Genomic DNA, 21576 nt, shown 5'->3' with positions numbered 1-21576 from the left:
ACACAAACAAAACACTCCCTGTAAGGACAGCAGTGACTTCACTAGATTCACTAGATACTCCTCATTTTTACTCAAAGATTAGCATTCGACACTGTTGACTATACCCTCCTTCTTCAAATATTCTCCCACTTCTCTGACTGGTCATTTCTGTCTCTCTGTAAGCTCAAACTCATCTATCTGGTCATTATATAGTGGAGGACCTTGGGGCTCATTCTGAAACATTTTTTGGTGATTGCATTGATTTCATGACTTGAATTATCACTTATACACTGATAGCTCCTAAATTTGTAGCCCTAGTGCAGAACTAATCCCTGAGTTCTAGCCTCTTATATGAAACAGCCTACACAGCACTATTCACTAATAAGTCTGAAAGGCACCTCAGACTCAATAAATCTAACACTAAAGCCATAATTTTTAGCCCTACATCTGACTCTTTTCTAGTACAGGAAATAACCATCACTCATGTAGTGATGCTGAAAACTAACCACTGGTAATACCGATTCTGGGTCAGGTACTGTATATATATGTTAACCCATTTAATCTTTTTTATAACTATGATGTGGCTACTAGCATCATCTCCACCTACATTTCCAAGATGAGAAATGGAGGCATACAGTGGTTAAGCAATTGGCCCAAGATCACACCATTACTAAGTGGCAGGGTTGGGATTTGAACAAAGGCAAAGTTATGATTCACATTCTCAACCACTACATTTTTCAGTGCTCACTATATGTGTAGGCTAGAAAGCCAGGAGTCATCTTTGATGCTTTCTTCTTTTCTCCTCAAGTATCTGATCGTCAAATTTGTATATTTTCACCTTCTTTATATCTTACACATTTATTCCTTTTTTACTTATCACCACTAAATTACCACTAGTAAGCATTAGTAGTCCAAGCCACCACTATCTCTTACTTCAGCTACTATGATAGACTCTACACTGGTAACCAGAGATGTCTTTTTAAAATATAATTCAGATCATATAGCTCACGTTTAGGACATTTCAACAGTCTCCATTGTTCCCAGATGGTGACTAATAATTTCGATGTAGTTGACCCTCCAATGTATGAGTTAGTCCCTGTTTCTTTTTCTCTCCAGGTTCATCTCTAAGCCCTCTCTGCTTAGTTGCTGTGCTCCAGTCGCACTGGCCAGCTGTTATTTCCACCCACTTACCTGCTCCATCCACAGTAGAGTGTCTGTTCAGAGTTGACCCCTCTCCCAGGGAGGCTTTGATTTCACTCCCATGAAGTCATTCACTAACCAGCCCTGAAAGTCCTCAGTTAGTTAACACTCACTCATCCTTCAGACTTGATTCAAGAGTTCCTTTCTTATAAAAGCCTCCTCTGATATCCCAGGCTCCAGTTGGTTTCTCTGTTTTTAGCCCTCCTTCACAAAAAAATTCATCTTAGTTTGCATTATTCATTTAGTATACTATTAATACAGGAGTTAAGAAAAAATCACTTAGGTAGATAATAAGGGTATGGGAGTCCTCGGTAAGACTTTTCCTTTTGATGAAAAGCAGCCCCAAGTCGTTTTCTAGCAAAAAAACAGCCTGCAAGGTGGGAGCTTGCATGGATGAATGCCAGCAGGAACTATGGACTAGACATGTTCAAGATGGCGGCTCCATCTTCTCTTTCTTTGTCGGTCACTTGTACAGTAAAGAGCAGACAAGATGGCCCCGATCAACTGGAAAGCCATTTGCATAATAAGATTAGGGTTGGGGGGACCAGCCTTCCTCAGACGCTATGTAAATGTCATACCTGATCAAACTAATATATGAGCCCTGCATAAATCAGACACCACTTCCTTAAATTGGACTATATATTCTGGGGCATCCCCACCAGCGGGTCCTTTCTGCTCAGAGACCCCTCTCTCTATGCAGAATGCTGTTGCTCTTTCTCTTCTGCTTATTTAAACCTCTGCTTCTAAACTTGTATGTGTCTCATGTCCTAAATTTTCCTGGCACGTAACAACGAACCCCAGGGTATATACACCAGACAGTGTAGCCACTTCACTATTATGTGTTTAACCTCTTTTTGCCTCACTAGAATGTAAGCTACCTGAAGTCACAATTGTCCATTTTTCTTCACTTTAGTATTTCTAATGCATGGGTCCTGGCACACAAGAGGCACCCAACGGCCCAGAAATCTCAATGAACCAAATAGCATCTCAGCAAACTTCCAAAGTTGGTCCTGGGGGGTAAAATTCTATAGACAAAAATTTTGGCATCCTCCTGTTTCTAATTTCTGTGTATTTCCCCCAAATTCTGGCTTCTGCCCTCACTGGTTGTACCAGCCTCTCTTCTTTAAAGCTTTGATTGGTTAGCTGTCACACTGGAAAAGATCTGAAGAGCTAGATCCTATTAAAGTGTAAAGACTCATAAAGAATGAAGAAGTTTCTTATCTCATGATAAATTTTTGTATTAATAAGGAAAACCAAACTGCATTATTTAAGTTCTAATAGTATAAGTGAAGTGATCAGAGATAACTTTGGAGTAGAGCCTTCTTATTGAACCTTTGCTGCTCCCTTTCCATACCCAACTCTCCTTCCACACATAAGCCAACTTTTTTCAGTGAGAGTTCAAACCTTGGACATCTGAACTAGCAGAATCATGAATCTAAGGTAAATCCACATGAGGGGCCATGACCCTAACTCATCTCAAATGCCATCTTTCTCAAGTCCCATCTGCCTCAAGGACTAAGAAAATTTAGAAACCTTATGGATGTTGTGACAAAATTTTGGGCCATTCAAACCATTAAACATTCCAGTTTATTTAAATATCAGTGTTTATAAAAGAAAATCAACTCTATAGTTTTAATAGATGCCCTCCAGAATGGCCAATTATTGCTAAACCAAAGTACATCCTATTAAATTTGTTACAGCAATGATGTGAAAACATGGAAAGCCTTTACTCCGAATAAAACAAAACAAAACAAATAACAGAGGAAGAATTCAATTAACCATCAGAAGGGGTTTTAGTAAGGAAAGGACTGAGTTTATACATCATTAATTTAAAAAAAGTTTATTGAGAAACTTCTGTGTACCAGGGTGTATGTGTATCTGGGTGCTCTGAAGAATGGAATCATGGTGTGTTAACGGTGGCCTTGGGGATCGTAACAGATGTGTGTGTGTTAGTGTGTTAGTGTGTGGTGGTGTGTTGGTGGTGGCCTTGGGGATTGTAACAGATGAGGTCAGCAGAGGCTAGATTGTGACATGATTTGCCAAAATGCCACAGCTGGGGATAAAACAAAATCCTTGTCCTTAGCCTGCTCAATTCATGTGTTAGATGATTTTTACAAATGATAAAATGTCCGGTATTTGGACATTTGATCCAGTAATGATCTTTCTTTTATTGTAGAAAGATGTGAAAAGCATGAATGCTTCAAGGGAGGACTTCAACCAAGGGCAAAGATGAGCCCCAAACAGTCCATGAATCAGGCCCAGTTCTGTGACTAGCTTAGGTTTCCCCCTACTTTGATCCTAGGAGACCTAAATGAAAGCACGATCGACTTCATAAGCCTGAGAATGCCTCTGTTCTCCAACCTGAAGTGGTCACATTGGATTCATAACACTAATTGTTTCCATAGTGCACAGCTGTTATGTTGAAAATAGAGAACCATGACTTCATGTGTGGACTATGAATACAGGCAAGAGATCTGTTATCAATAAACCCAGTTTCTCTAATTTGATCATCTAGCTAACAGGGTAAGACCTTCATCCGTCACTTTAGCTTTTGCCAACTTTTCTCTGGTGAAGTGAAGGAAGTGAGGCAATGCTATCTCTGAATTTCATGCTCTAAAAGGCAAACTATGGCCCATGGGCCAAATCCAGTCCACCACCTGTTTTTGTAAAAATAGCAGAGTTGAGTATGAAACATACCATATGGCCCACAAAGTCTAATGTATTTACTATCCAGTCTTTTACAGAAAAAATTTGCTGACCCCTGCTTCAAAGTAAAATAATTAAACAGCAACAAAATGTAAGCAGATTCTCCATTGTTACAAGGGTGTATTGCAAATGAGAAGTTAAGGTGGTTTGTAAAATATAGTTTCTTACTTCATTAAATATATGAATTACAGCAAATATTAAGTTATGGGAATTTAAAACATGTAAAGATTCAAAATACCTCCCCTGATCCATCATACATACAAAAAATTAATGTGAGAATGTCCTTCTTCTTCTTCTAGACATAAAGTATTATTTGAGATGTCAGGATTGATGGCTTTGTATTCATGATTATGTCCCTAGGAGACTACATGCTACATCTCTGTACCACACCCCTGTGATGAGTACAGAGTCTTACACAAAAGAACTTCATCATGTTATATGTGCAATAAATTTTAAAGTGCTAGAATTTGTAAGGCCTTTTTTTTTTTTTTTTCAAACTGAAGATTACTCAGATATGGGAGACTTACTTTAGCAGACCCAGGTCTGTTTTTGATTAGCAGTGTAATCATGGTTAACTGACTTAATGTTCCTAAATCTCAATTTTCTCATCTGTGAAAGGAAAGGCTTGAACTGTGTACCCTCTGGGGTTTTGGTCTCTGAATTCTGACTAATAAAGGTAAATCTTGTTGGAGTCCTATCAAGTCCAAGTGACAGCTCAAGTTTTGCTACATTAAAATTTTGTTAAATCAAATATTATTTGAGGGCCAGGTGCAGTGGCTCATACCCGTAATCCTAATACTTTGGGAGGCTGAAGCAGGTGGATCACTTGAGGTCAGGAGTTCATGACCAGCCAGGCCAACATGGTGAAATCTCGTCTCTGTCAAAAATACAAAAATTAGCCGGGTGTGGGGTTGTGGGCACCTGTTATCCCAGCTACTCGTGAGGGTGAGCCAGGAGAATCACTTGAACCTGGGAGGAGGAGGTTGCAGTGAGCTGAGGTCGTGCCACTACACTCTAGCCTGGTAACAGAGCGAGACTCTATCTCAAAAAAAAAAAGAAATATTATTTGAGATTGATGATGTTTCAGACATGTCGGTCCACTCAACCTTTTGGAGCACCAATATTAACAAAGAGCAATTTAACTTGTGAATATGCAATAAAAATTATTCCAATTTTATGGTGATTTACCCATGTCTCTTTGTAATGTTCTGATTTCAATCAATTCAAAAACAGTTCAATAAGGTAGAATAATTACAACTAGCTTGACCTTTAAGTTTTACTCATTAGTCTAGGAATAGAAATGCCCCAATGAACATTTTATAAAAGACACAATTTTAATCTGCAAATAGTCAATAGTTTTCAGTCCAGCCTTGTCTTCATAAAAATATACATTCATTCCTGCTCACAAGGGGCACAGAAAAAGAAAAAAATGAAAAAAAAAAAAAGCATTCCTATGTGAAAAACTGTAGTTATTTAGGTCAGTAGCCACATTGCCTTTTTAAATTCACTGAAGTGACTGAGATTAGGAGGGGGTCAACCATCAGGTGGTTGAAACTGACATCAAAATGGGGCTATGTGATATTAGAGGACACAGGCAAGGACTGCCATGGATGAGCCTGGGGAGTTCTAATAGAACAATCTGGCCATACCTGCCCCATATTCTGTATATGATTGAAGTTACTTTCAGCCTTTTATTCTATTACTATAATATACAGCTTTGAATCCCAAAATCCTGTTAAGAAAAACAAATCCTGAGTGATCCATTTCGGAAATTTTAAAGAGATATATATATATATATACAGTTTTTTTCCCTAAGGGGAATAAAATGCCAAGGAAGGAATTTCATGGATTAAAAATCTCTTTTAAAATGCTTGGAAAGAGAACAGGGAAAATCCAATTTGTACACTTTTTTCACTGTATTATTCTCTTGCATAATAAGAAATGTATACAGCTATACAAGAAATATATAGTATTTTGCTACCTATAATTATGTTGCCTAGTTTAATTTTGTGATTTTGCTGTAATTAAATAGGAAAGTGAAAACTCAGATCTTAAAAACCATCTCACAAAATTAAAGGTAATCATTTAGTCCATAGTGTGTGGTCAAGTTGAAATTAGAAGATCTGTATCTTTTAAACTGAAAAGTAACTTGAAGATTATTTGGGGCTCCCTTAAGTGATAGCTATTTATAGCAAAATTGTATATTGTTGATTCTTTAATATACTTTTTTTCATTTCTTTTTATTTATTGTACTTTAAGTTCTGGGATATGTGTGCAGAACGTGCAGGTTGGTTACACAGATATACATGTGCCATGGTCGTTTGCTGCACCCATCAACCCATCATCTGCATTAAGTATTTCTCCTAATGCTACCCCTCCCCTAACCCCCAACCCACCGACAGGCCCCAGAGTGTGATGTTCCCCTCCCTGTGTCCACATGTTCTCATTGTTCAACTCATAATTTGTTGTCTTAAAAAAAAGTACAGATTATTCTTTGAATGTCAGTTTCTCCTGCAGGCATGGGCCCTTTGGGATTTGCTGAGCTTTTTCAAACCTGTAGAAGGAGTAATCTGTTCACCAATAAGGTCAGTGTTGCCTCATCTTACGCAGATCCAGTGTTTGATACAAAGGGCGGGGAGGCATAGACATGGTCTAAGTGATGCAAACCACAAAGCAAGAAAGTCACTGACTTGAATCAGAGCCAAGACTTCCACACATACAGCCTGCAGTGAGCCAATTCACAAGGCAATTCCCAAAGTGATCTTACATATGGAGTACAGCATCCTGAATTTCAGAGATAGAGGAGAGTTTAGAGATTATAGACCAAGCTCTTCATTTTAAAGCTGAGATAGCTGAGGCCAAGTGTAGTTAGATGACTTATGTAGGGCTCTAGAGCTAGCCAGCGGCATTGCCAGAATTAGAACCCTGGACTCCTGCCTACCAATCCGGCCCCATATCAGGCATCCCCTGCTGCCTCACGCAAAGAGAGCAAGAGCCAAGTACTAAAGGGATGGGCTCGCCCAATAAATGTGGCCAGCAGCAGATCCTTGACTCTGGATTTTATTATAAACTTGAAAAAAATTCTCCATCAATCACAAATAATAAATGCTATATACAGAACAGCATCTTGTTCCAAAAGTGTACATTTGAAAAGAAAGGGGGAAAAACCCTACACTATCTTGAAATCTTGAGGCATAGCTCTAAACAGATGGAAAAGCCGACCTACTTCATCAAGAAAAAAGAATCATGCTTTTTTGAAAAGGAAGAATGAATTTTGCTGGAATAGAGTCAGGGTGGAGTAGGAAGAGTCCACATCTAAGAGTGTTAACTCATTTTTTTGTAGATAATTTGCCAAGAGCCAGAGGAAATCCCCAATAATCTTAGCAGAGTAAAGTTTTTTGTTTTTTTTTTTTAAGGTTAGAGGAAAACTTTTTTTCTGCTCATGTAAAATTAGTCTTAATCACAAGCTACACGTATTCTACAAAGGAAGTCATTATTAAATGGTCTTCATTTACAAATTTCATGTTATATAGGAGTTACAGCATTTCTTTCAATAGAATATTCCCATGAGGCTACTCTCATGGGTACAGGTCTAGTCTAACCTTGGTCTTTCCTCTAACATCTTGCTGCAGCCTAAAATCTACTATAGTCACATGCCCACATGGCCTGTTCAGGTCTATGTTATATTGTTAAAAAAGAAAGGTCACTTTTATCCATAGGCATTCTCCGAAAGGTCTTGAACTATAATGAGCAATTGACAAGAATTTGTTCAATGAATGACTGACTTTTGATTTGAAGCAGAAATTAGGCTTCTTACTCCATCACAATGCTAAGTGGTAAAATCAGAAGCATCAATTTGACTTTGAAATACATTACTTTTTGTTTCAGTGAAAAATGGAGCACCCCATTGGACATCTGGGGAAGTACCTACAGTTCCTTCCAAAGGGAACACACTAAAAAATATGACAAAGTACGTGATGCCCAACTCACAGGTATCCAGTTGCAGAGTAATGTGACATATAGAGACATATGGACCTAGACTGGGATTTGGGGTCTTACTCTTGCTCCTCTCAAATACATAAAACAATTCAAGCAATTTTTATTAATTTGCTTGCTCTTGATCATTCTAGAGAGTCCCAGACTCTCACATGGATAGACCTCACTCCTCTACATTGGGCCTTCAGGCTTGAGGAGGAGGAGGAAAGGCAGTCAAGTGGCAGCACAAGTTCCTGGCTTGTTACTTCCTCCTCGTAGGGTAGTTCCCCCAGGATAGCAGCTCTGCAGCTTGTGCTGAAAGTTTTCTTCTGTATTTGCAGTACCTGTTCTCCCTCTCCTTACAGGTTAGGGCTCCTGGAAACATTCAAGTGCCCAAGAAGATGGGAGGGCCATGAACTGCCACCTGTTAGTGACTGTTACTCCATCTCAGTATGAAAATGAAAAGATTGGGCGGTGGTCTTCACAGGGGCTCATGTCACATGCTCCAGGCTAATAGTTGTTTTCCTTAAATCCTAATCAAAACTGAGATACACCAAGATATCCATCAAACAGAGAGTTCTTAAAGCTGCTCTCATCCCAGCACTTTGGGAGGCCGAGACGGGCGGATCACAAGGTCAGGAGATCGAGACCATCCTGGCGAACACAGTGAAACCCCGTCTCTACTAAAAATACAAAAAACTAGCCGGGCGAGGTGGCAGGCGCCTGTAGTCCCAGCTACTCGGGAGGCTGAGGCAGGAGAATGGCGGGAACCCGGGAGGCGGAGCTTGCCGTGAGCTGAGATCCGGCCACTACACTCCAGCCTGGGCGACAGAGCAAGACTCAGCCTCAAAAAAAAAAAAAAAAAAAAAGCTGCTCTCTTGGTAATTATAACTGCTTCAAGGAATTTTGGTGGCTGCTGATACCATTTTCTGGATTAAACACACAGCCTTTAAATATACAGCCTTCCCCAGCATGCCTCGCAAGTGTCAGGCAAACATTTGTATTTCAGTTAGGAATTTCTGCAGTGAAGACATTGCTTGGTGCATTTTCCAGGACCCAGCTGACATTTAAACAGAAGAGGTAGCCGGGCGCGGTGGCTCAAGCCTGTAATCCCAGCACTTTGGGAGGCCGAGACGGGCGGAGCACGAGGTCAGGAGATCGAGACCATCCTGGCTAACATGGTGAAACCCCGTCTCTACTAAAAAAATACAAAAAACTAGCCGGGCGCGGTGGCGGGCGCCTGTAGTCCCAGCTACCCGGAGGCTGAGGCAGGAGAATGGCGTAAATCCGGGAGGCGGAGCTTGCAGTGAGCTGAGATCCGGCCACTGCACTCCAGCCTGGGCGACAGAGCCAGACTCCGTCTCAAAAAAAAAAAAAAAAAAAAAAAACAGAAGAGGTGACCGCTTGTTTGACAAGACTTCTAAGAGACATAGAAAGGATCTCATGATTTAAGAAATTCTTCCATTATAATGCTACCTGCTGGTTGAAATCTTCCCATGAGAGAAGATAGGCCTGATGCTCTTGAATTAGGGCTTTACATAAGCACCTTTAGATAAAAAGCAAGTGTTTCAAGAGAATAAGTATGGCAGGTAATTTTCAAGAGTAGGCTAGCAGGATTAAGGTACTAACTAGGGAAATTTTGACCAAGCATGGTGATGGGATAGGCTGGAGCTGACAGCAATATAGGGAGAAGGCAAGTTTGGAATGGGCCAAGATGAGTCTTTAGGTGTTAGGGACACTAGGCCCAGGATGGAGAACACAGGGTGGGCCTCAAAGACAAAACATGTTTCCACTTTTATGCTTACCACTTGTTCTAGAATTTTCCCCCTCAACTATCAAAAATGCCTTACATAGGATTATATCCTCCAATAGAAATGAAAGCAGCTGGTAAGCACAGAGTTTTATATGTGGTGGGTGTTTAATAGATGTTGATGGAAGTTGGATTTCATTCATCTACGCATCAAGATGTTTTTTGTTCTTTGTCCCAGCAAAACCACAGCTTTTTAAAAGATCAGGATCAGGAACAAGGTCATTAAAAATATATTTTAAAATGGAAATTAAAACAGAAAGGAGGTGTGAGGATTTTTGCCAGTGAAATCAACGTGCACTTTCTCAGCAGAGGAATCACAGAAATGTGGGCTGAGAAGGGTGTGCCTTCCTAAAAAAGGGCAGGGAGAAGGGCAGCTAGGAATGGAATGTCATCCTTCCCTGAAGCACTGGATTCTCACGAACACATTTCTGCCACCTGGTAATTTCACCTCACTAGCTCCACACATCAGTGTATTTAGAATCTCTTTTATTTCATAAAGCTAGCATTGCCATTAAAATAACATCTGCATTATATTTTAGAAATAAAACTTACACCATAGAAATTAAAGTGAGATATTTATGTGAAAGTGCTTTTTAAATTAAAAAGCAAAATCAAATTTTTATGTGGAAAACCCTTCTGTACTGAAAGAGATCTACAAATAAACTAGTGCTAGCAAATATTTATAAAGTACCTTTAAGATGTGAAAATTAATCTCTGGGCCAACAAGGGAAGTGATGGATGACCACTTAGTTTAAAAACAGTCCTACAGGCATCTGCAAATGTGCACTAAAACAACCAGGTTCCAACAAGCCCTTCCCTACGATAAAGAAACAATGGAGTTATTATTTTTGCCACTCAAGGCTCTCATCAAGATGTTATCTTCGTAAGTTAATGCACATTTTTAAAGGTAAATAAGCATTTCCATTAGGTTCTCCAGTTTCTCTAATTTGCTTACAGTGTTTGAGGCCCAGTGAGTGAAGTATTTAAGTATTGAGATTGATTCATTTTTTTTCCTGAATGTTTTGGATTTCTTAGCCCCTGGCTGAGGAAAACACCCATGCTAAAACAGCAATAACAGCATACCACATCCTTTCACATCAACATGCATGATTTATCCTATGGAACAGAAGAAGCAAATAACAACCAAGCTTCATTATTTTGCAGATTCCATGTTTGCAAATTTTTCTACTAATTAACATTTGTTTTTAATCCCAAAATTCATACACAAAGCATTTCAGACTTATTTGTGTACATGTGAGGAATGGAGAAAAATCTGAGTCACCCAATGTGCCTGTTTCTGGCTAAGGTTGAAGAAGGTGATGCTCTGCCTTCTTGTTTCGGCTCTCAGACTGTAAACAAGTGTCCTTTTCACAGTTGACGTAGCACCACACCTTTCCCATTTTTGTGCTCTTTGTTAGTGACTTCACTGTTTAAGCAGCCCCTAAGTGTAGTGCTGAAGGGCTGTCTAGAGTTTCTGAGTACAAGAAGGCTGTGATGTGCCTTGCGGAGCAAAAACGTGAGTTAGATAAGCTTCGTTCAGTCATGAGCCATACGGCTGCTGGCCATGAATTCAATGTTAATGAATCAACAATGTATATTAAGTAATGCATTTTTAAAGAGAAACACACATAAAACAAAGTTATGTACTGATCCATTGATGAAAATGTGATCAGTGGCTCACAGGAATTGAACTCCGTATTTCCCCGTAGAAACAATGGTTTGGCTAATTTGGTGTTTCCAGCAACTTTATAAAACATTACTATTGCAAATAATGAGACTCGACTATATTATGCTCTATGTTTTTTCAATGAGAAAAATAAGACCCGTGGAGGTTAAATTTTTTCTTTCAAGGTCACCCGTCCAGTTAGAAGCAGAATAAGGGCCAAAATAGAGGTGTTTTGTTTCCAACCCAGTGATCATTTTTTTCTGCTTCATTCCTTCTTTCACCAACACCTTCATTATGAATGAAGATAAGGGCTACAATTTCTGCATAACATGAGATGCTCAGATTTAGCTAGCATTTTCTTCCCCAGAGCACTGTCTTTCAAAGTGTTTAAAGCAGGCTTAAATTGACTCTTGAAGCCCCAAATGGCAAAAATTATGTGACAGTTCAATTTAAGTTATAGAATTTTAATGTTTGGCTTACGATGACTCATAATATAAGATACAGTCAGAAAAGGAGACAAGACTAAACTTTTTTGAAAGTTCCCTCTGTGCCAGACAAATATAGCCAATTTCCACATATTATCTCATTTGATAAGATGTTAGTGTGAGTTTCAGCAAATTAATTTGCCAACTGTTATACCTTTTAGACAAGATGTGGTTTCTAAGAAAATGGATCATGCATTTAAAGAAATATGCCTAACAAGTATGCCTAACGATAGAGATATGGAGTCAAAACTTATCTGACTCTTTCCTATTAGCAGCTAAAAATAAAAACACAAAATTAAAAAAATCAACAATATCAAGTTCTGGCAAGGATTTGGAGCAACTGAAATCTTCATACCTTGCTATTAAAAAAATGTTGTAGCCACTTAGGAAAAACTGCTTGACATTTCTTATAAACATACACTTAATATATGACAAAAAGCAATCTCACTCCTACATATTTATCCAAGAGAAATAAAAATATATGTTCACACAAAGACCTATGTAAGCAAATGCTTATAGCAGTTTTATGCATATTGGCCCCAAATTAGAAACAACCTTAATGTTCAATTGGTGAGTGAGCAATTTGCTGTATGGCCATATAATGAAATTCTACTCAACCAGTAAAAGGAGCTAACTACTAATACATGCAACAGCATGGATATATTATGAAAGCACTATGCTAAGTGAACAAAAACCAGACAAAAAACGTTAATATACTTCTATTCATAGAACATTCTGAAAAAGGCAAAACTATAGGGATGGAAATCAGATCAGTGGTTGCCAGAGACTAGGAGTAGGGGAAGGGATTGACTACAAGGCACAATGGAATGTTCTAGGGATATGGAAATGCTTTACATCTTGATTAACATTGACAAAATATAAAAATTTATTGGATTGAATAAAGCAATTAGATAGACAAAGGAACTAGAGAAGGTATCTTTTGTGGTGCGTTTAAACCTAGAAAGAGTTTTAAAAGGTATTTGTTGCTTATTACCTGGATTAAGATATAACTACAGAAGAATATTTACTAATTATCTGAAAGTAATGTCAAAATAAGTCACAGTTAGCTTTAGAGTGTGACATGGAATAACAGGTATCCCAAGACATGATGAGCATTCTAGAAAGTGAAACCTGCCCAAGATGCTGTTTAAGATGTTCTCTCTGTAAGAGACAGCAAGTAAGTTGTTTATAGACAGTCTAGGCAAAAAAGCTCTCCAGTTTGATAAGAAGTTAGTTATTTTAATATGGTAATCTGAATATTATTTTATAATTCCATCTATTAATAATAGTATAGGGAATTTTTTCAAGAGAATTTTTATTATTACCTTGTCTTAGAAAAAAGAGAGAGAAGGATATTGCAAAAATAAAAAATGTCTACACTTGGATGTAGATAAAAGCTTTTAATCATTAGAAGATGCCTCCTTGTATTGTCACACTGAAATTCAACTTTAGTAAACAAGATAACAACATTAAACCTCAAGGCAATATACCCCCACTTCTAGTAAGGGAGTCCTAGGGGCAAGTGAGTCACTTTAGAAGGGAGCCCCAGTTGTGATCTAGCTGCCTTGGGGTAGATGGGCTGGAAAGGATGAAGGGGCTCCCCATTTCCGAGGACAGGATGGGAAATGGATTATATAATAGTGGGTCTGTAGTCACAGTTGTGACTTTTCTAGTGGCACCCTCCCTGTTGGGATGATGCTTTTAGACCTGACTCAGTTTTTTCAGTCCTTCACAAACAGCATTAGCTTCAAAAGCCTGAATATGTTGCTTATTGAATTAGGTGTGTGTATTGAGAGTGGATAAAGGAGGGGTAGGAAATGACATGTTTTCACCGCCAGAACAATCCTTCCCTGGCAACTATGGGATGCTCTGGGAAGGTCAAGTCCAGTGTGCCTTGAATCTGAGTGAAAGCAAGGGGCCACAGGGGGCCTTGTGGTTCCCCTGAATGATGATACATACTAGCAAAAAAAAAAAAAAAAAAAACACCCTGAAATATTAAAAAAAAAAAAAAAAAAGCCTCAGAATCCAGACTGGTATTTGGTCTGGGAAGAGGCACTAATCAGAAGACTCCTTGCCCCCTGTGACCTGTATTATCCAAGCAACCCAAATCTTGACTGGCCAAGGGAGTGGCCAACTGGATGGAAACTCCTTACCCAATTTTTATGTTTTGTTATGTGCTTTCTTAATAAGGTCTCAGCAACTGGTGATAAGGGTCTGGGGTTTTTCCTCATAATCATTTTATAAACAGTATTTTTGAAGGGAGCAAATGTGTTCAGCTTAAAGCAATAGTGGCATGCATTAATGAAGTAAACTATAGGTAAAATATAGAGTTAAAATGTCGTTAATGTTCTGAGAGAGCCCTAGTTTATAAATATGTTGCCTGCTTCTTCAAAAATATATTCATATTTATCATGTATTCTGGGTTGGGGTTAGAAAATTTTTCTCACCCTCCACAGATGGTGCATATAAAATATTCCCTACATGAAGCTTTTTCTTTTTTTAATAAAAAACTTATGGAAATGCCATAAAATTTTGCAGGATGGCAGAGAAGGCCCTGTTCAAAGCCTTCCCAATTCTCCTAAGAAAAATAAAACTATTTTTGGAAAGGAATAAACTCCAGTTCAGCTTTATTTCTTCCTCAGTTTAGCATTTATTACATGGTAGTATCCTGTTTGGTTTGTGTATTCCTCTTGCTAGGATATAAATTCTACCAGCATGGTAACCATTTTTCTTCTTTCTTTATTTATTCTATCACAATGTTAGATGCATAGAAAATGATATTTTAATAAGAGATGAGAAATTTCACAATACCTACCCTGGAGATATAATTACACGAGAATGCCATGGCATAAGTTTCAAGATGGGGTCTAAGCTAAGGCCAAGGAGTTGAAAACTTGGCCTGATCCAAATTTGTTCCAGGAGGCCCATTTTTTTCCTCAGGGGAATTCGAGGATATAGGTCAGCTACAGGGCAGATCTCAGATCTGTCTGTCTTTAAGCTATCTTGGGTACAGGTCAACTCTTCTAAATGATAGCAGGACCAGTACAGATCCACACCCTTGGCCTAAGGCCAGTCCTAAGATGGCCTCTGGAATGAAAGACAAGGCCATCTATGAAGGCCTCAGGAGATATGGTCCTTTAGCTGCTCTAAACTACCAAACATTTTCTATGAATTTTTTTAAAAGGATAATTGTTCATGTATTTTTCCAATCACTCTTTAATCAGCATTTATGCTCAGTTTTTTATGGTCCTGGAAAAGGTAACTGATCCCAAAATTCTCTTCCTGTATTTATTTCCAATTTCCTTTTGCCCATAGGCAAAACTACATTTCCAAAGCCATATGCCAACAGATAAGATTATTTATATTTCTCATTCTGTTTTTGTTCCATTTAAATAGCCCTTTAAAATTAAAAAGATATCACATATGCTCCCTACATTAGTTATCTATTGCTGTATAACAGATTAACCCAAAGCTTAGTGACTTAATCAACAATAAACATTCATCATCCACACAGTTTCTGTGGATCAGGCACTTGGGAGCAGCTCAACTGGGCAGTCCTGGCTCAGAATCTCCCATGAGTTTGCAGTTAAGATATTGGCCAGGATTACCATCATCTGAAGGCTTGACTGGGGCTGGAAGATGTGCTTCCCAGATGGCTCACTCCTATGGCTAGCTAATTGTGCTGGATATAGGCATGAAGTCTAAGCCCTTCATGGTGTGGACCTCTCCATAGGTCTGCTTGAGGGTTTCAGGACACGTCAGCTGGTTTTCTCCAGACTGGGTGATCCAAGAAAATGAACAAGGTGTAAACTGCAATATCCTTTATGACTTAGCCTCTGAAAGTTACATATTTTCACTTCACTTTTTCCGTATTTAATGAGTACACAGCCCAACCTTGATTCAGTGTGCAAGGGGACTATATAAGAGCATGAATGACAGCAGGTGAGAATAATTGAGGGCCACCTTGGATACTACCACACTTAAATTTTTTTGTGCCACATCAAAAGAAATGACATAAAATAAACTGTGTGCTCATGTCTTAGTTACAAAGTATGAGATTTTTCATGGACCATCTCAAGGTCCTCTCTGCATGATCTATGCATATAGTAGTAATTCTTCCAGCCCTTCACTTGACCCATCCTAATTCTTGCTTAGTAAAAGACATCTGTCTCAACATTTCTTAAGTTTTATCGGCTCTTAGACTTTTTCAAGAAGCTCAATATCCAAAGACCAACACTCCTGAAAATGCACATACCCACAACTGTACTAGTCTGCATACTACTTCAAGGGTTTTATGGCTCCCCTGAGCTTAAGAAAAGAAACTCTAACCTGCAGGCTACACACACAATGTTTTCAGCTGGCTGCCAAGTGTAAATGTCACAGCTAATGCTCAACAATAGGCTGATGTCCAATTCTAGCTGAAGGGCTGGCTAACACTCTATGTAAGAAAAAATGACAGAAAACATTCACATGAAGTATCAAATTCATCTTTAGTGTCACAACTGTGTCTTTCTTCATTGACCTAGTAAACTGTCCATACTTTATAGTGAGTTTTCTTGAATTTGGGTTACACTTAACACATGCCTCTGGTTAATATTAGGCATTAACTTTAATACATATACACAAGTGGAATGACTCCCACTAATAACTCATAATGTCACCAAAGCCTCTCAGCTGAAGTTTTAAACATTACTCACCACCAAACAAGGTTACGTTAAGCAAGTGCTGCCCAGGGCTCCAGCTAGCTATGGTAAAAAAATAGTTTCTAATTATAAAAGGCAGCCAGCAAGTTCATCTCACGAACTAGAGGGTCTCACTCTATCAAGCTAAATTTTTTTCTACAGATACGTATCATATACTCAACAATAGAAAGCACAGATTCTCCAAATTTCTAGAACTAAGGTAGCTAAGTTTGTATTATCCACTTTCTTCAAAGTAGTACCTGAGTGCTTTGTACTGATTGTATAAAGAGATCAGCATTATTTCTCAATGCATGGTTAATCTCATGAGAATCATCAGTGATAGTTGTTTATCATGCAGATTACCGGAACAACTGAATCAGAATCTGATGTGAGTATAGTAAGGGTGAGGGGAGTGAAAGGCAAGGAGGTTAGGGGAGGCAGGACTTAGCAGATTCACTAAGTCAGTGGTTTCCAAAATGTGATCCCAGGACCAGCATTGCTAGTATCATCTGGGAAATTGTGAGAAATGCAAATTCTCCAGACCACCCCACCTCAGATCTACTGAGTCAGAAACTCTGGGGATGGAGCCCAGTGTTCTGAGTTTATCCAGCCCTCTAGGAGATTATGATGCTTGCTGAAGCTGGAGGACCACTGCACTCAGTGATTTTTTGCTTTTCCATATACTGTGAGTGAGAGTAATTATCTCCAGGTTTGTTAAATAGCCATATTTCAATAAAACAACGTCAAGTCATAAAATTTCTTTTATTTCCATCTAATTATCTTCCGCAACCAGGCCTTGTAGATGTAGGATGCAAGTTTATAAATGAAAAAGGGTAGGTGGGAGAGAGATTTTAGATTCAGAGCTAACAAACAGAGGTAAATGTTTCTTGCCATGTTTTTAAAAGAAAGAATTACTCTCACAAAATAAGAAAGTCCATGGAAACAGATATCCCTAAAAGGATCTTTACTCTGCTAATGCTTATCCTTTAATGCCTTTTAAATTATTTGATAATTCACAGGAAATTTATTTAGTGTTAACATCTGTGGTCCCTTTGTGGCCTATCAACCTCCAACCATGAAAAGGAATGTTTGAAATGGATGTTTCTGGGACACCACAGAAACCATACAGATGACATCTGAGCCATGGGTTATGACGACTTTGGAAAACACCACAGTAAATACTTGTTGTCTTAATTTTCCGACGTAAGTGAAAACAGATGTTTGCATTGAATGGCCAGTTAAGAACAAGTGTTATATAATGCAATTCAGCTGACAAATTTATGGGATTTTTTTTTTTTTTTTCTAAGACTCAATGCACATTCCTTGTAAACAACTGAGAAAGGCACCTGAAAATATTTGAAAAGGCACTGACATGTTTTTGAAAATTTGTGAAAATGGGATTTATTGCCAAGAACATGTGGAGAAGGAATTTTGTCTAACCTGTCCTATGAAGTATTGTTAATTCTCTAAGTAATCCAATGATATTTCTTATTAGTCATTCTGGTAACTCAGTTGTAATAGCAATATTTAAAATTTGAGTTGTTCATAAAATGGGATAATGTTCAAAATCACTTGCTTTGCTGAAAGACTGTCTGTAAAGAATTTTGCAACTAGGTTGTTACACATTAGAGCAAAACTCTAAACCATGCTACTGCCAATATGTTGATTCATTCAAAAATTCATTGTGTGTCACACCAAATTTAGTCGGTTTGTAGGACTTTATTTCTTATTTGTTTTTGTTTTTTGTTTTTTGTTTTTTTTTTGATACAGAGTCTTGCTCTGTCTACCAGGCTGGAGTGCAGTGGTGCGATCTCGGCTCACTGCAAGCTCTGCCTCCCGGGTTCCCGCCATTCTCCCGCCTCAGCCTCCCTTGTTTTTTATTTGTATCACAAGATGAACCAGCACAACAATCCAACATGGCATGCGTATGTGCAAACACATACACACCTGGATTTGGAAAGCTCACTGAAATACACATTTTTTCCAGTATTCACTATTAATATGGGTTATAATGTAAAAGTCTAAAAGCCAATAGAACATATAAAGTTACCATAGCAGAGATCATGAGGGTCTTCCAAGCACAAGAATTAGAACCTGAGAAGACACGCAAGTGGGAAAGAAGAGGGTTATAAACAAAGAGTGAGAGGAAAATTTGGAAGTCATCCGTTGAATATAGCAAAAATAGCCAGCCAGAGAAATGGAGATCAAAGAAAGAGGTTTATATGTTGAAATGGTATTAAATGCCTGCAACTGTGATCTAGTCGTGAATTACAGGATCACCATTTCCTGGGCACACTTTACACAGAAACTCAGTTTCATGGAAATATTGGTTACAAGAAAAATGAAGAGAAATATGACATTTGAATGAAAGATCCACTGGAAAACAGCAGAATTCTCTGCAAGTTCTTCAAAATATCAAACTCCAACTACAATAGAACAAACATCCAGAATAAACTGAAAACAAGCTTTACAAAAGAACAGTATAATGTCTGACTGCTATTGTGCATATGTTGTTGCCACCCTTCAAGGGACATAGTGATTTATGTTATAACCAAAGCCATTTAGGAATGCTATGGTGTGAATATACAGTTACGGTCTGTCTAATATGATATACACAGAGCTGATCAAATGAATATAAATGTGTGCTGTTCCAAGATTGGTCATGACAAGATAAATGAACAGGAAGCAATGATATTCTTCAACCAAGTGGAATACTTTGCATGACATAGAAACAACACTTTTGCCTTTAAAAAGATAATAAAGTGTGCATTGTCTTCCAAAGGATAATTCCTGCCGCATCCAAACAGATGAGGAGTCAGCTGTGAGGCAAGGACATAGGCCAAGTGGTCAGCAGGAGTGGCTGGGGGTGGAAGCCAGGAGGATGCTCTGAAGACTCTCATCATGTTGAGAGAAGGGACAAAAAGGAGGGGCAGAAGAAGGAGGATGAAAGTTTAGGAAAGAGAAGGATTAGGAACGAAAAGAAGGAGTGCAGAAAAAGAGTCACGCAATCAAACTAATCCAGTACCTGCAGACTGACCAGACAGACTGCAGCAGGCATCCAGGAGCAGGCCAAGTCACATGGAATTGCATCCCAAGGATAGGCGGAGAAAAAAATGACCAAGGACCACAACTTGTACTTTCAGATGTTTCACCGTAAAAGACAAACATGCTCTGAGCAGGATCTTCCAAACTCCTTCAGAGAGAGCTGGATGAGGGAACAGCAGTGGGATGCTCATGGCAAGAATTATTTTGAAAATACTCCCAGTGCCCTGGCTCCTCTCTGCAGATCCTGTTTCATGTGTGGATGCCACACCACAGGCTCAGACACTCTGGACTTTGACACCCAGCCAGGGTGTTCTTTCTGCTCAGTATCAGTGTCCAGGCTCCTGGAGTGTCTAGATCTTTCCATCACTGCCAAGGCAGATGTATTAGTCCATTTTCACACTACTATAAAGAAATACCCAAGACTGGGTAGTTTATAAAGGAAAGAGGTTTAATTGACTCACACTTCTGCATGGTTGGAGGGGCCTCAGGAAACTTAGAATTATGGCAGAAGGGGAAGCAGGTACATCTTACATGGCAGCAGGCAAGAGAGAGAACGTGTGAGAGTGCAGGAAAAACTACCACTTATAAAACCATCATATCTCGTGAGAACTCACTCACTATCGTGAGAACAGCATGGGGGAAACCACCCCAATGATCCAATCACCTCCCACCAGGTTCCACCCTCCACGTGTGGGGATTATGGGGATTACAATTCGAGACAAGATTTGGATGGGAACACAGAGCCAAACTATATCAGCAGGTAAAGAGTTTTAAAAATGTACCCGGTCTTCACATTTGTTTACTTTGGTTAAAAAGTTACTATCAAAAAAATCCATTAATGCCACCCGAATATTACTTGTTAATGAAAGCTAAAAAGAGGACTGATAATTTTATTATTTCCTTTTTTTTAGAGGAAAAAACCCTGATGTTCAGAAAAGTGAAGCACTAGGTTGGTGCAAAAGTCATTGAGGTTTTTGCCATTAAAAGCAATGGCAAAAACCACAATGACTTTTGCACCAACCTAATGACTTACTCGGGCTCACGTGTACTCCTGCACTTTACCCACTAACCCATGTTGCTAATTTTCAGTGTTTATCTTTCCAGTTCATAACAAAACTACAAACTAGGTAAACCTGATATGGCAGAGCATGCCCAGCATCATTTTCCTTTTAATTCTTGTAAAAAGGAATAGTTAGGGAAGAATTCTGTGACAGCAGGATCATTAGGAGAGTTTGGAAAGGATGTGCCTGGAGAAGAATGGAGGGACTGTCTTCCAGGTCATCTGATACCTTACTCTAAACTAACTGGCCAGAATGTCTTAACTTCATCTGGGAAAGTGAAAGGAGAAGGAAATTGTCCTGCATCTCCTGCCGACATAGCTGGAACAGAACTAAATTCCAGAGCTCGCTGCCAGCACGACTTTGGCAGACACTCCAAGCCCCTCCTTGAACGACAGAATCTGCTGCTCTGAGAGAAGCAAGGCCGGTTAGGTCTTGCACACCCACACACACGTGCACAGTGGCCTCTCAGGAGGACCCTTGGGAAACCAGAATGTTTTCTTATCAGCTAACAGAAGGGAAAAATCACAGAATTGTATTTAATGAGAAAGGATGTTTGAAACTCCACCCTGGCATCATGTTGTAAGCAAAGCGCTCCTGTTCAAAGTCTCAGCAAGGTTTCATTCACCCCTACTCAGAGAAGAGAGAACTTCCATTACATTAGAGAAACAGTAGAATACATTTTAAATATGTTTCAGATTATAAGACATGCTACATGCTGAAAAATTATCCTTAACATAAAATAGAAAAATCAGCTGGAATATATATGTTAATGTGCACAATTAAATAAGTTATTTTCAATATAATCTACATAATCTGTACTTTCTGAGTATGGAAATTCATTGCATATTTGCTTAACTCCTATATTTTGCGCTGAAATCATGAGGTGCTTTGTTTTTCTTAACAGATTATATTTGAATTCGTTTTTCTTCTTCCTATGTATATCACTTAAAGCCAGTACATGGCAACA

The 21576-nt window shown here is 38.8% G+C and overlaps 1 protein-coding gene across 28 annotated transcripts in view; it reads right to left on the bottom strand.

Moving 5' to 3' along the window:
* ABI3BP (ABI family member 3 binding protein) overlaps nucleotides 1-21576 on the bottom strand; it is a 262627-nt gene that overhangs the window by 230097 nt on the left and 10954 nt on the right. The window lies entirely within an intron of this gene.

Source organism: Trachypithecus francoisi, unplaced genomic scaffold, assembly GCF_009764315.1.
Source record: "Trachypithecus francoisi isolate TF-2019V2 unplaced genomic scaffold, Tfra_2.0 Lachesis_group0, whole genome shotgun sequence".
NCBI classification, from domain to species: Eukaryota; Metazoa; Chordata; class Mammalia; order Primates; family Cercopithecidae; genus Trachypithecus; species Trachypithecus francoisi.
The sequence above is the reverse complement of the archived record's forward strand: the minus strand, read 5'-3'. Positions and strand labels throughout refer to the sequence as shown.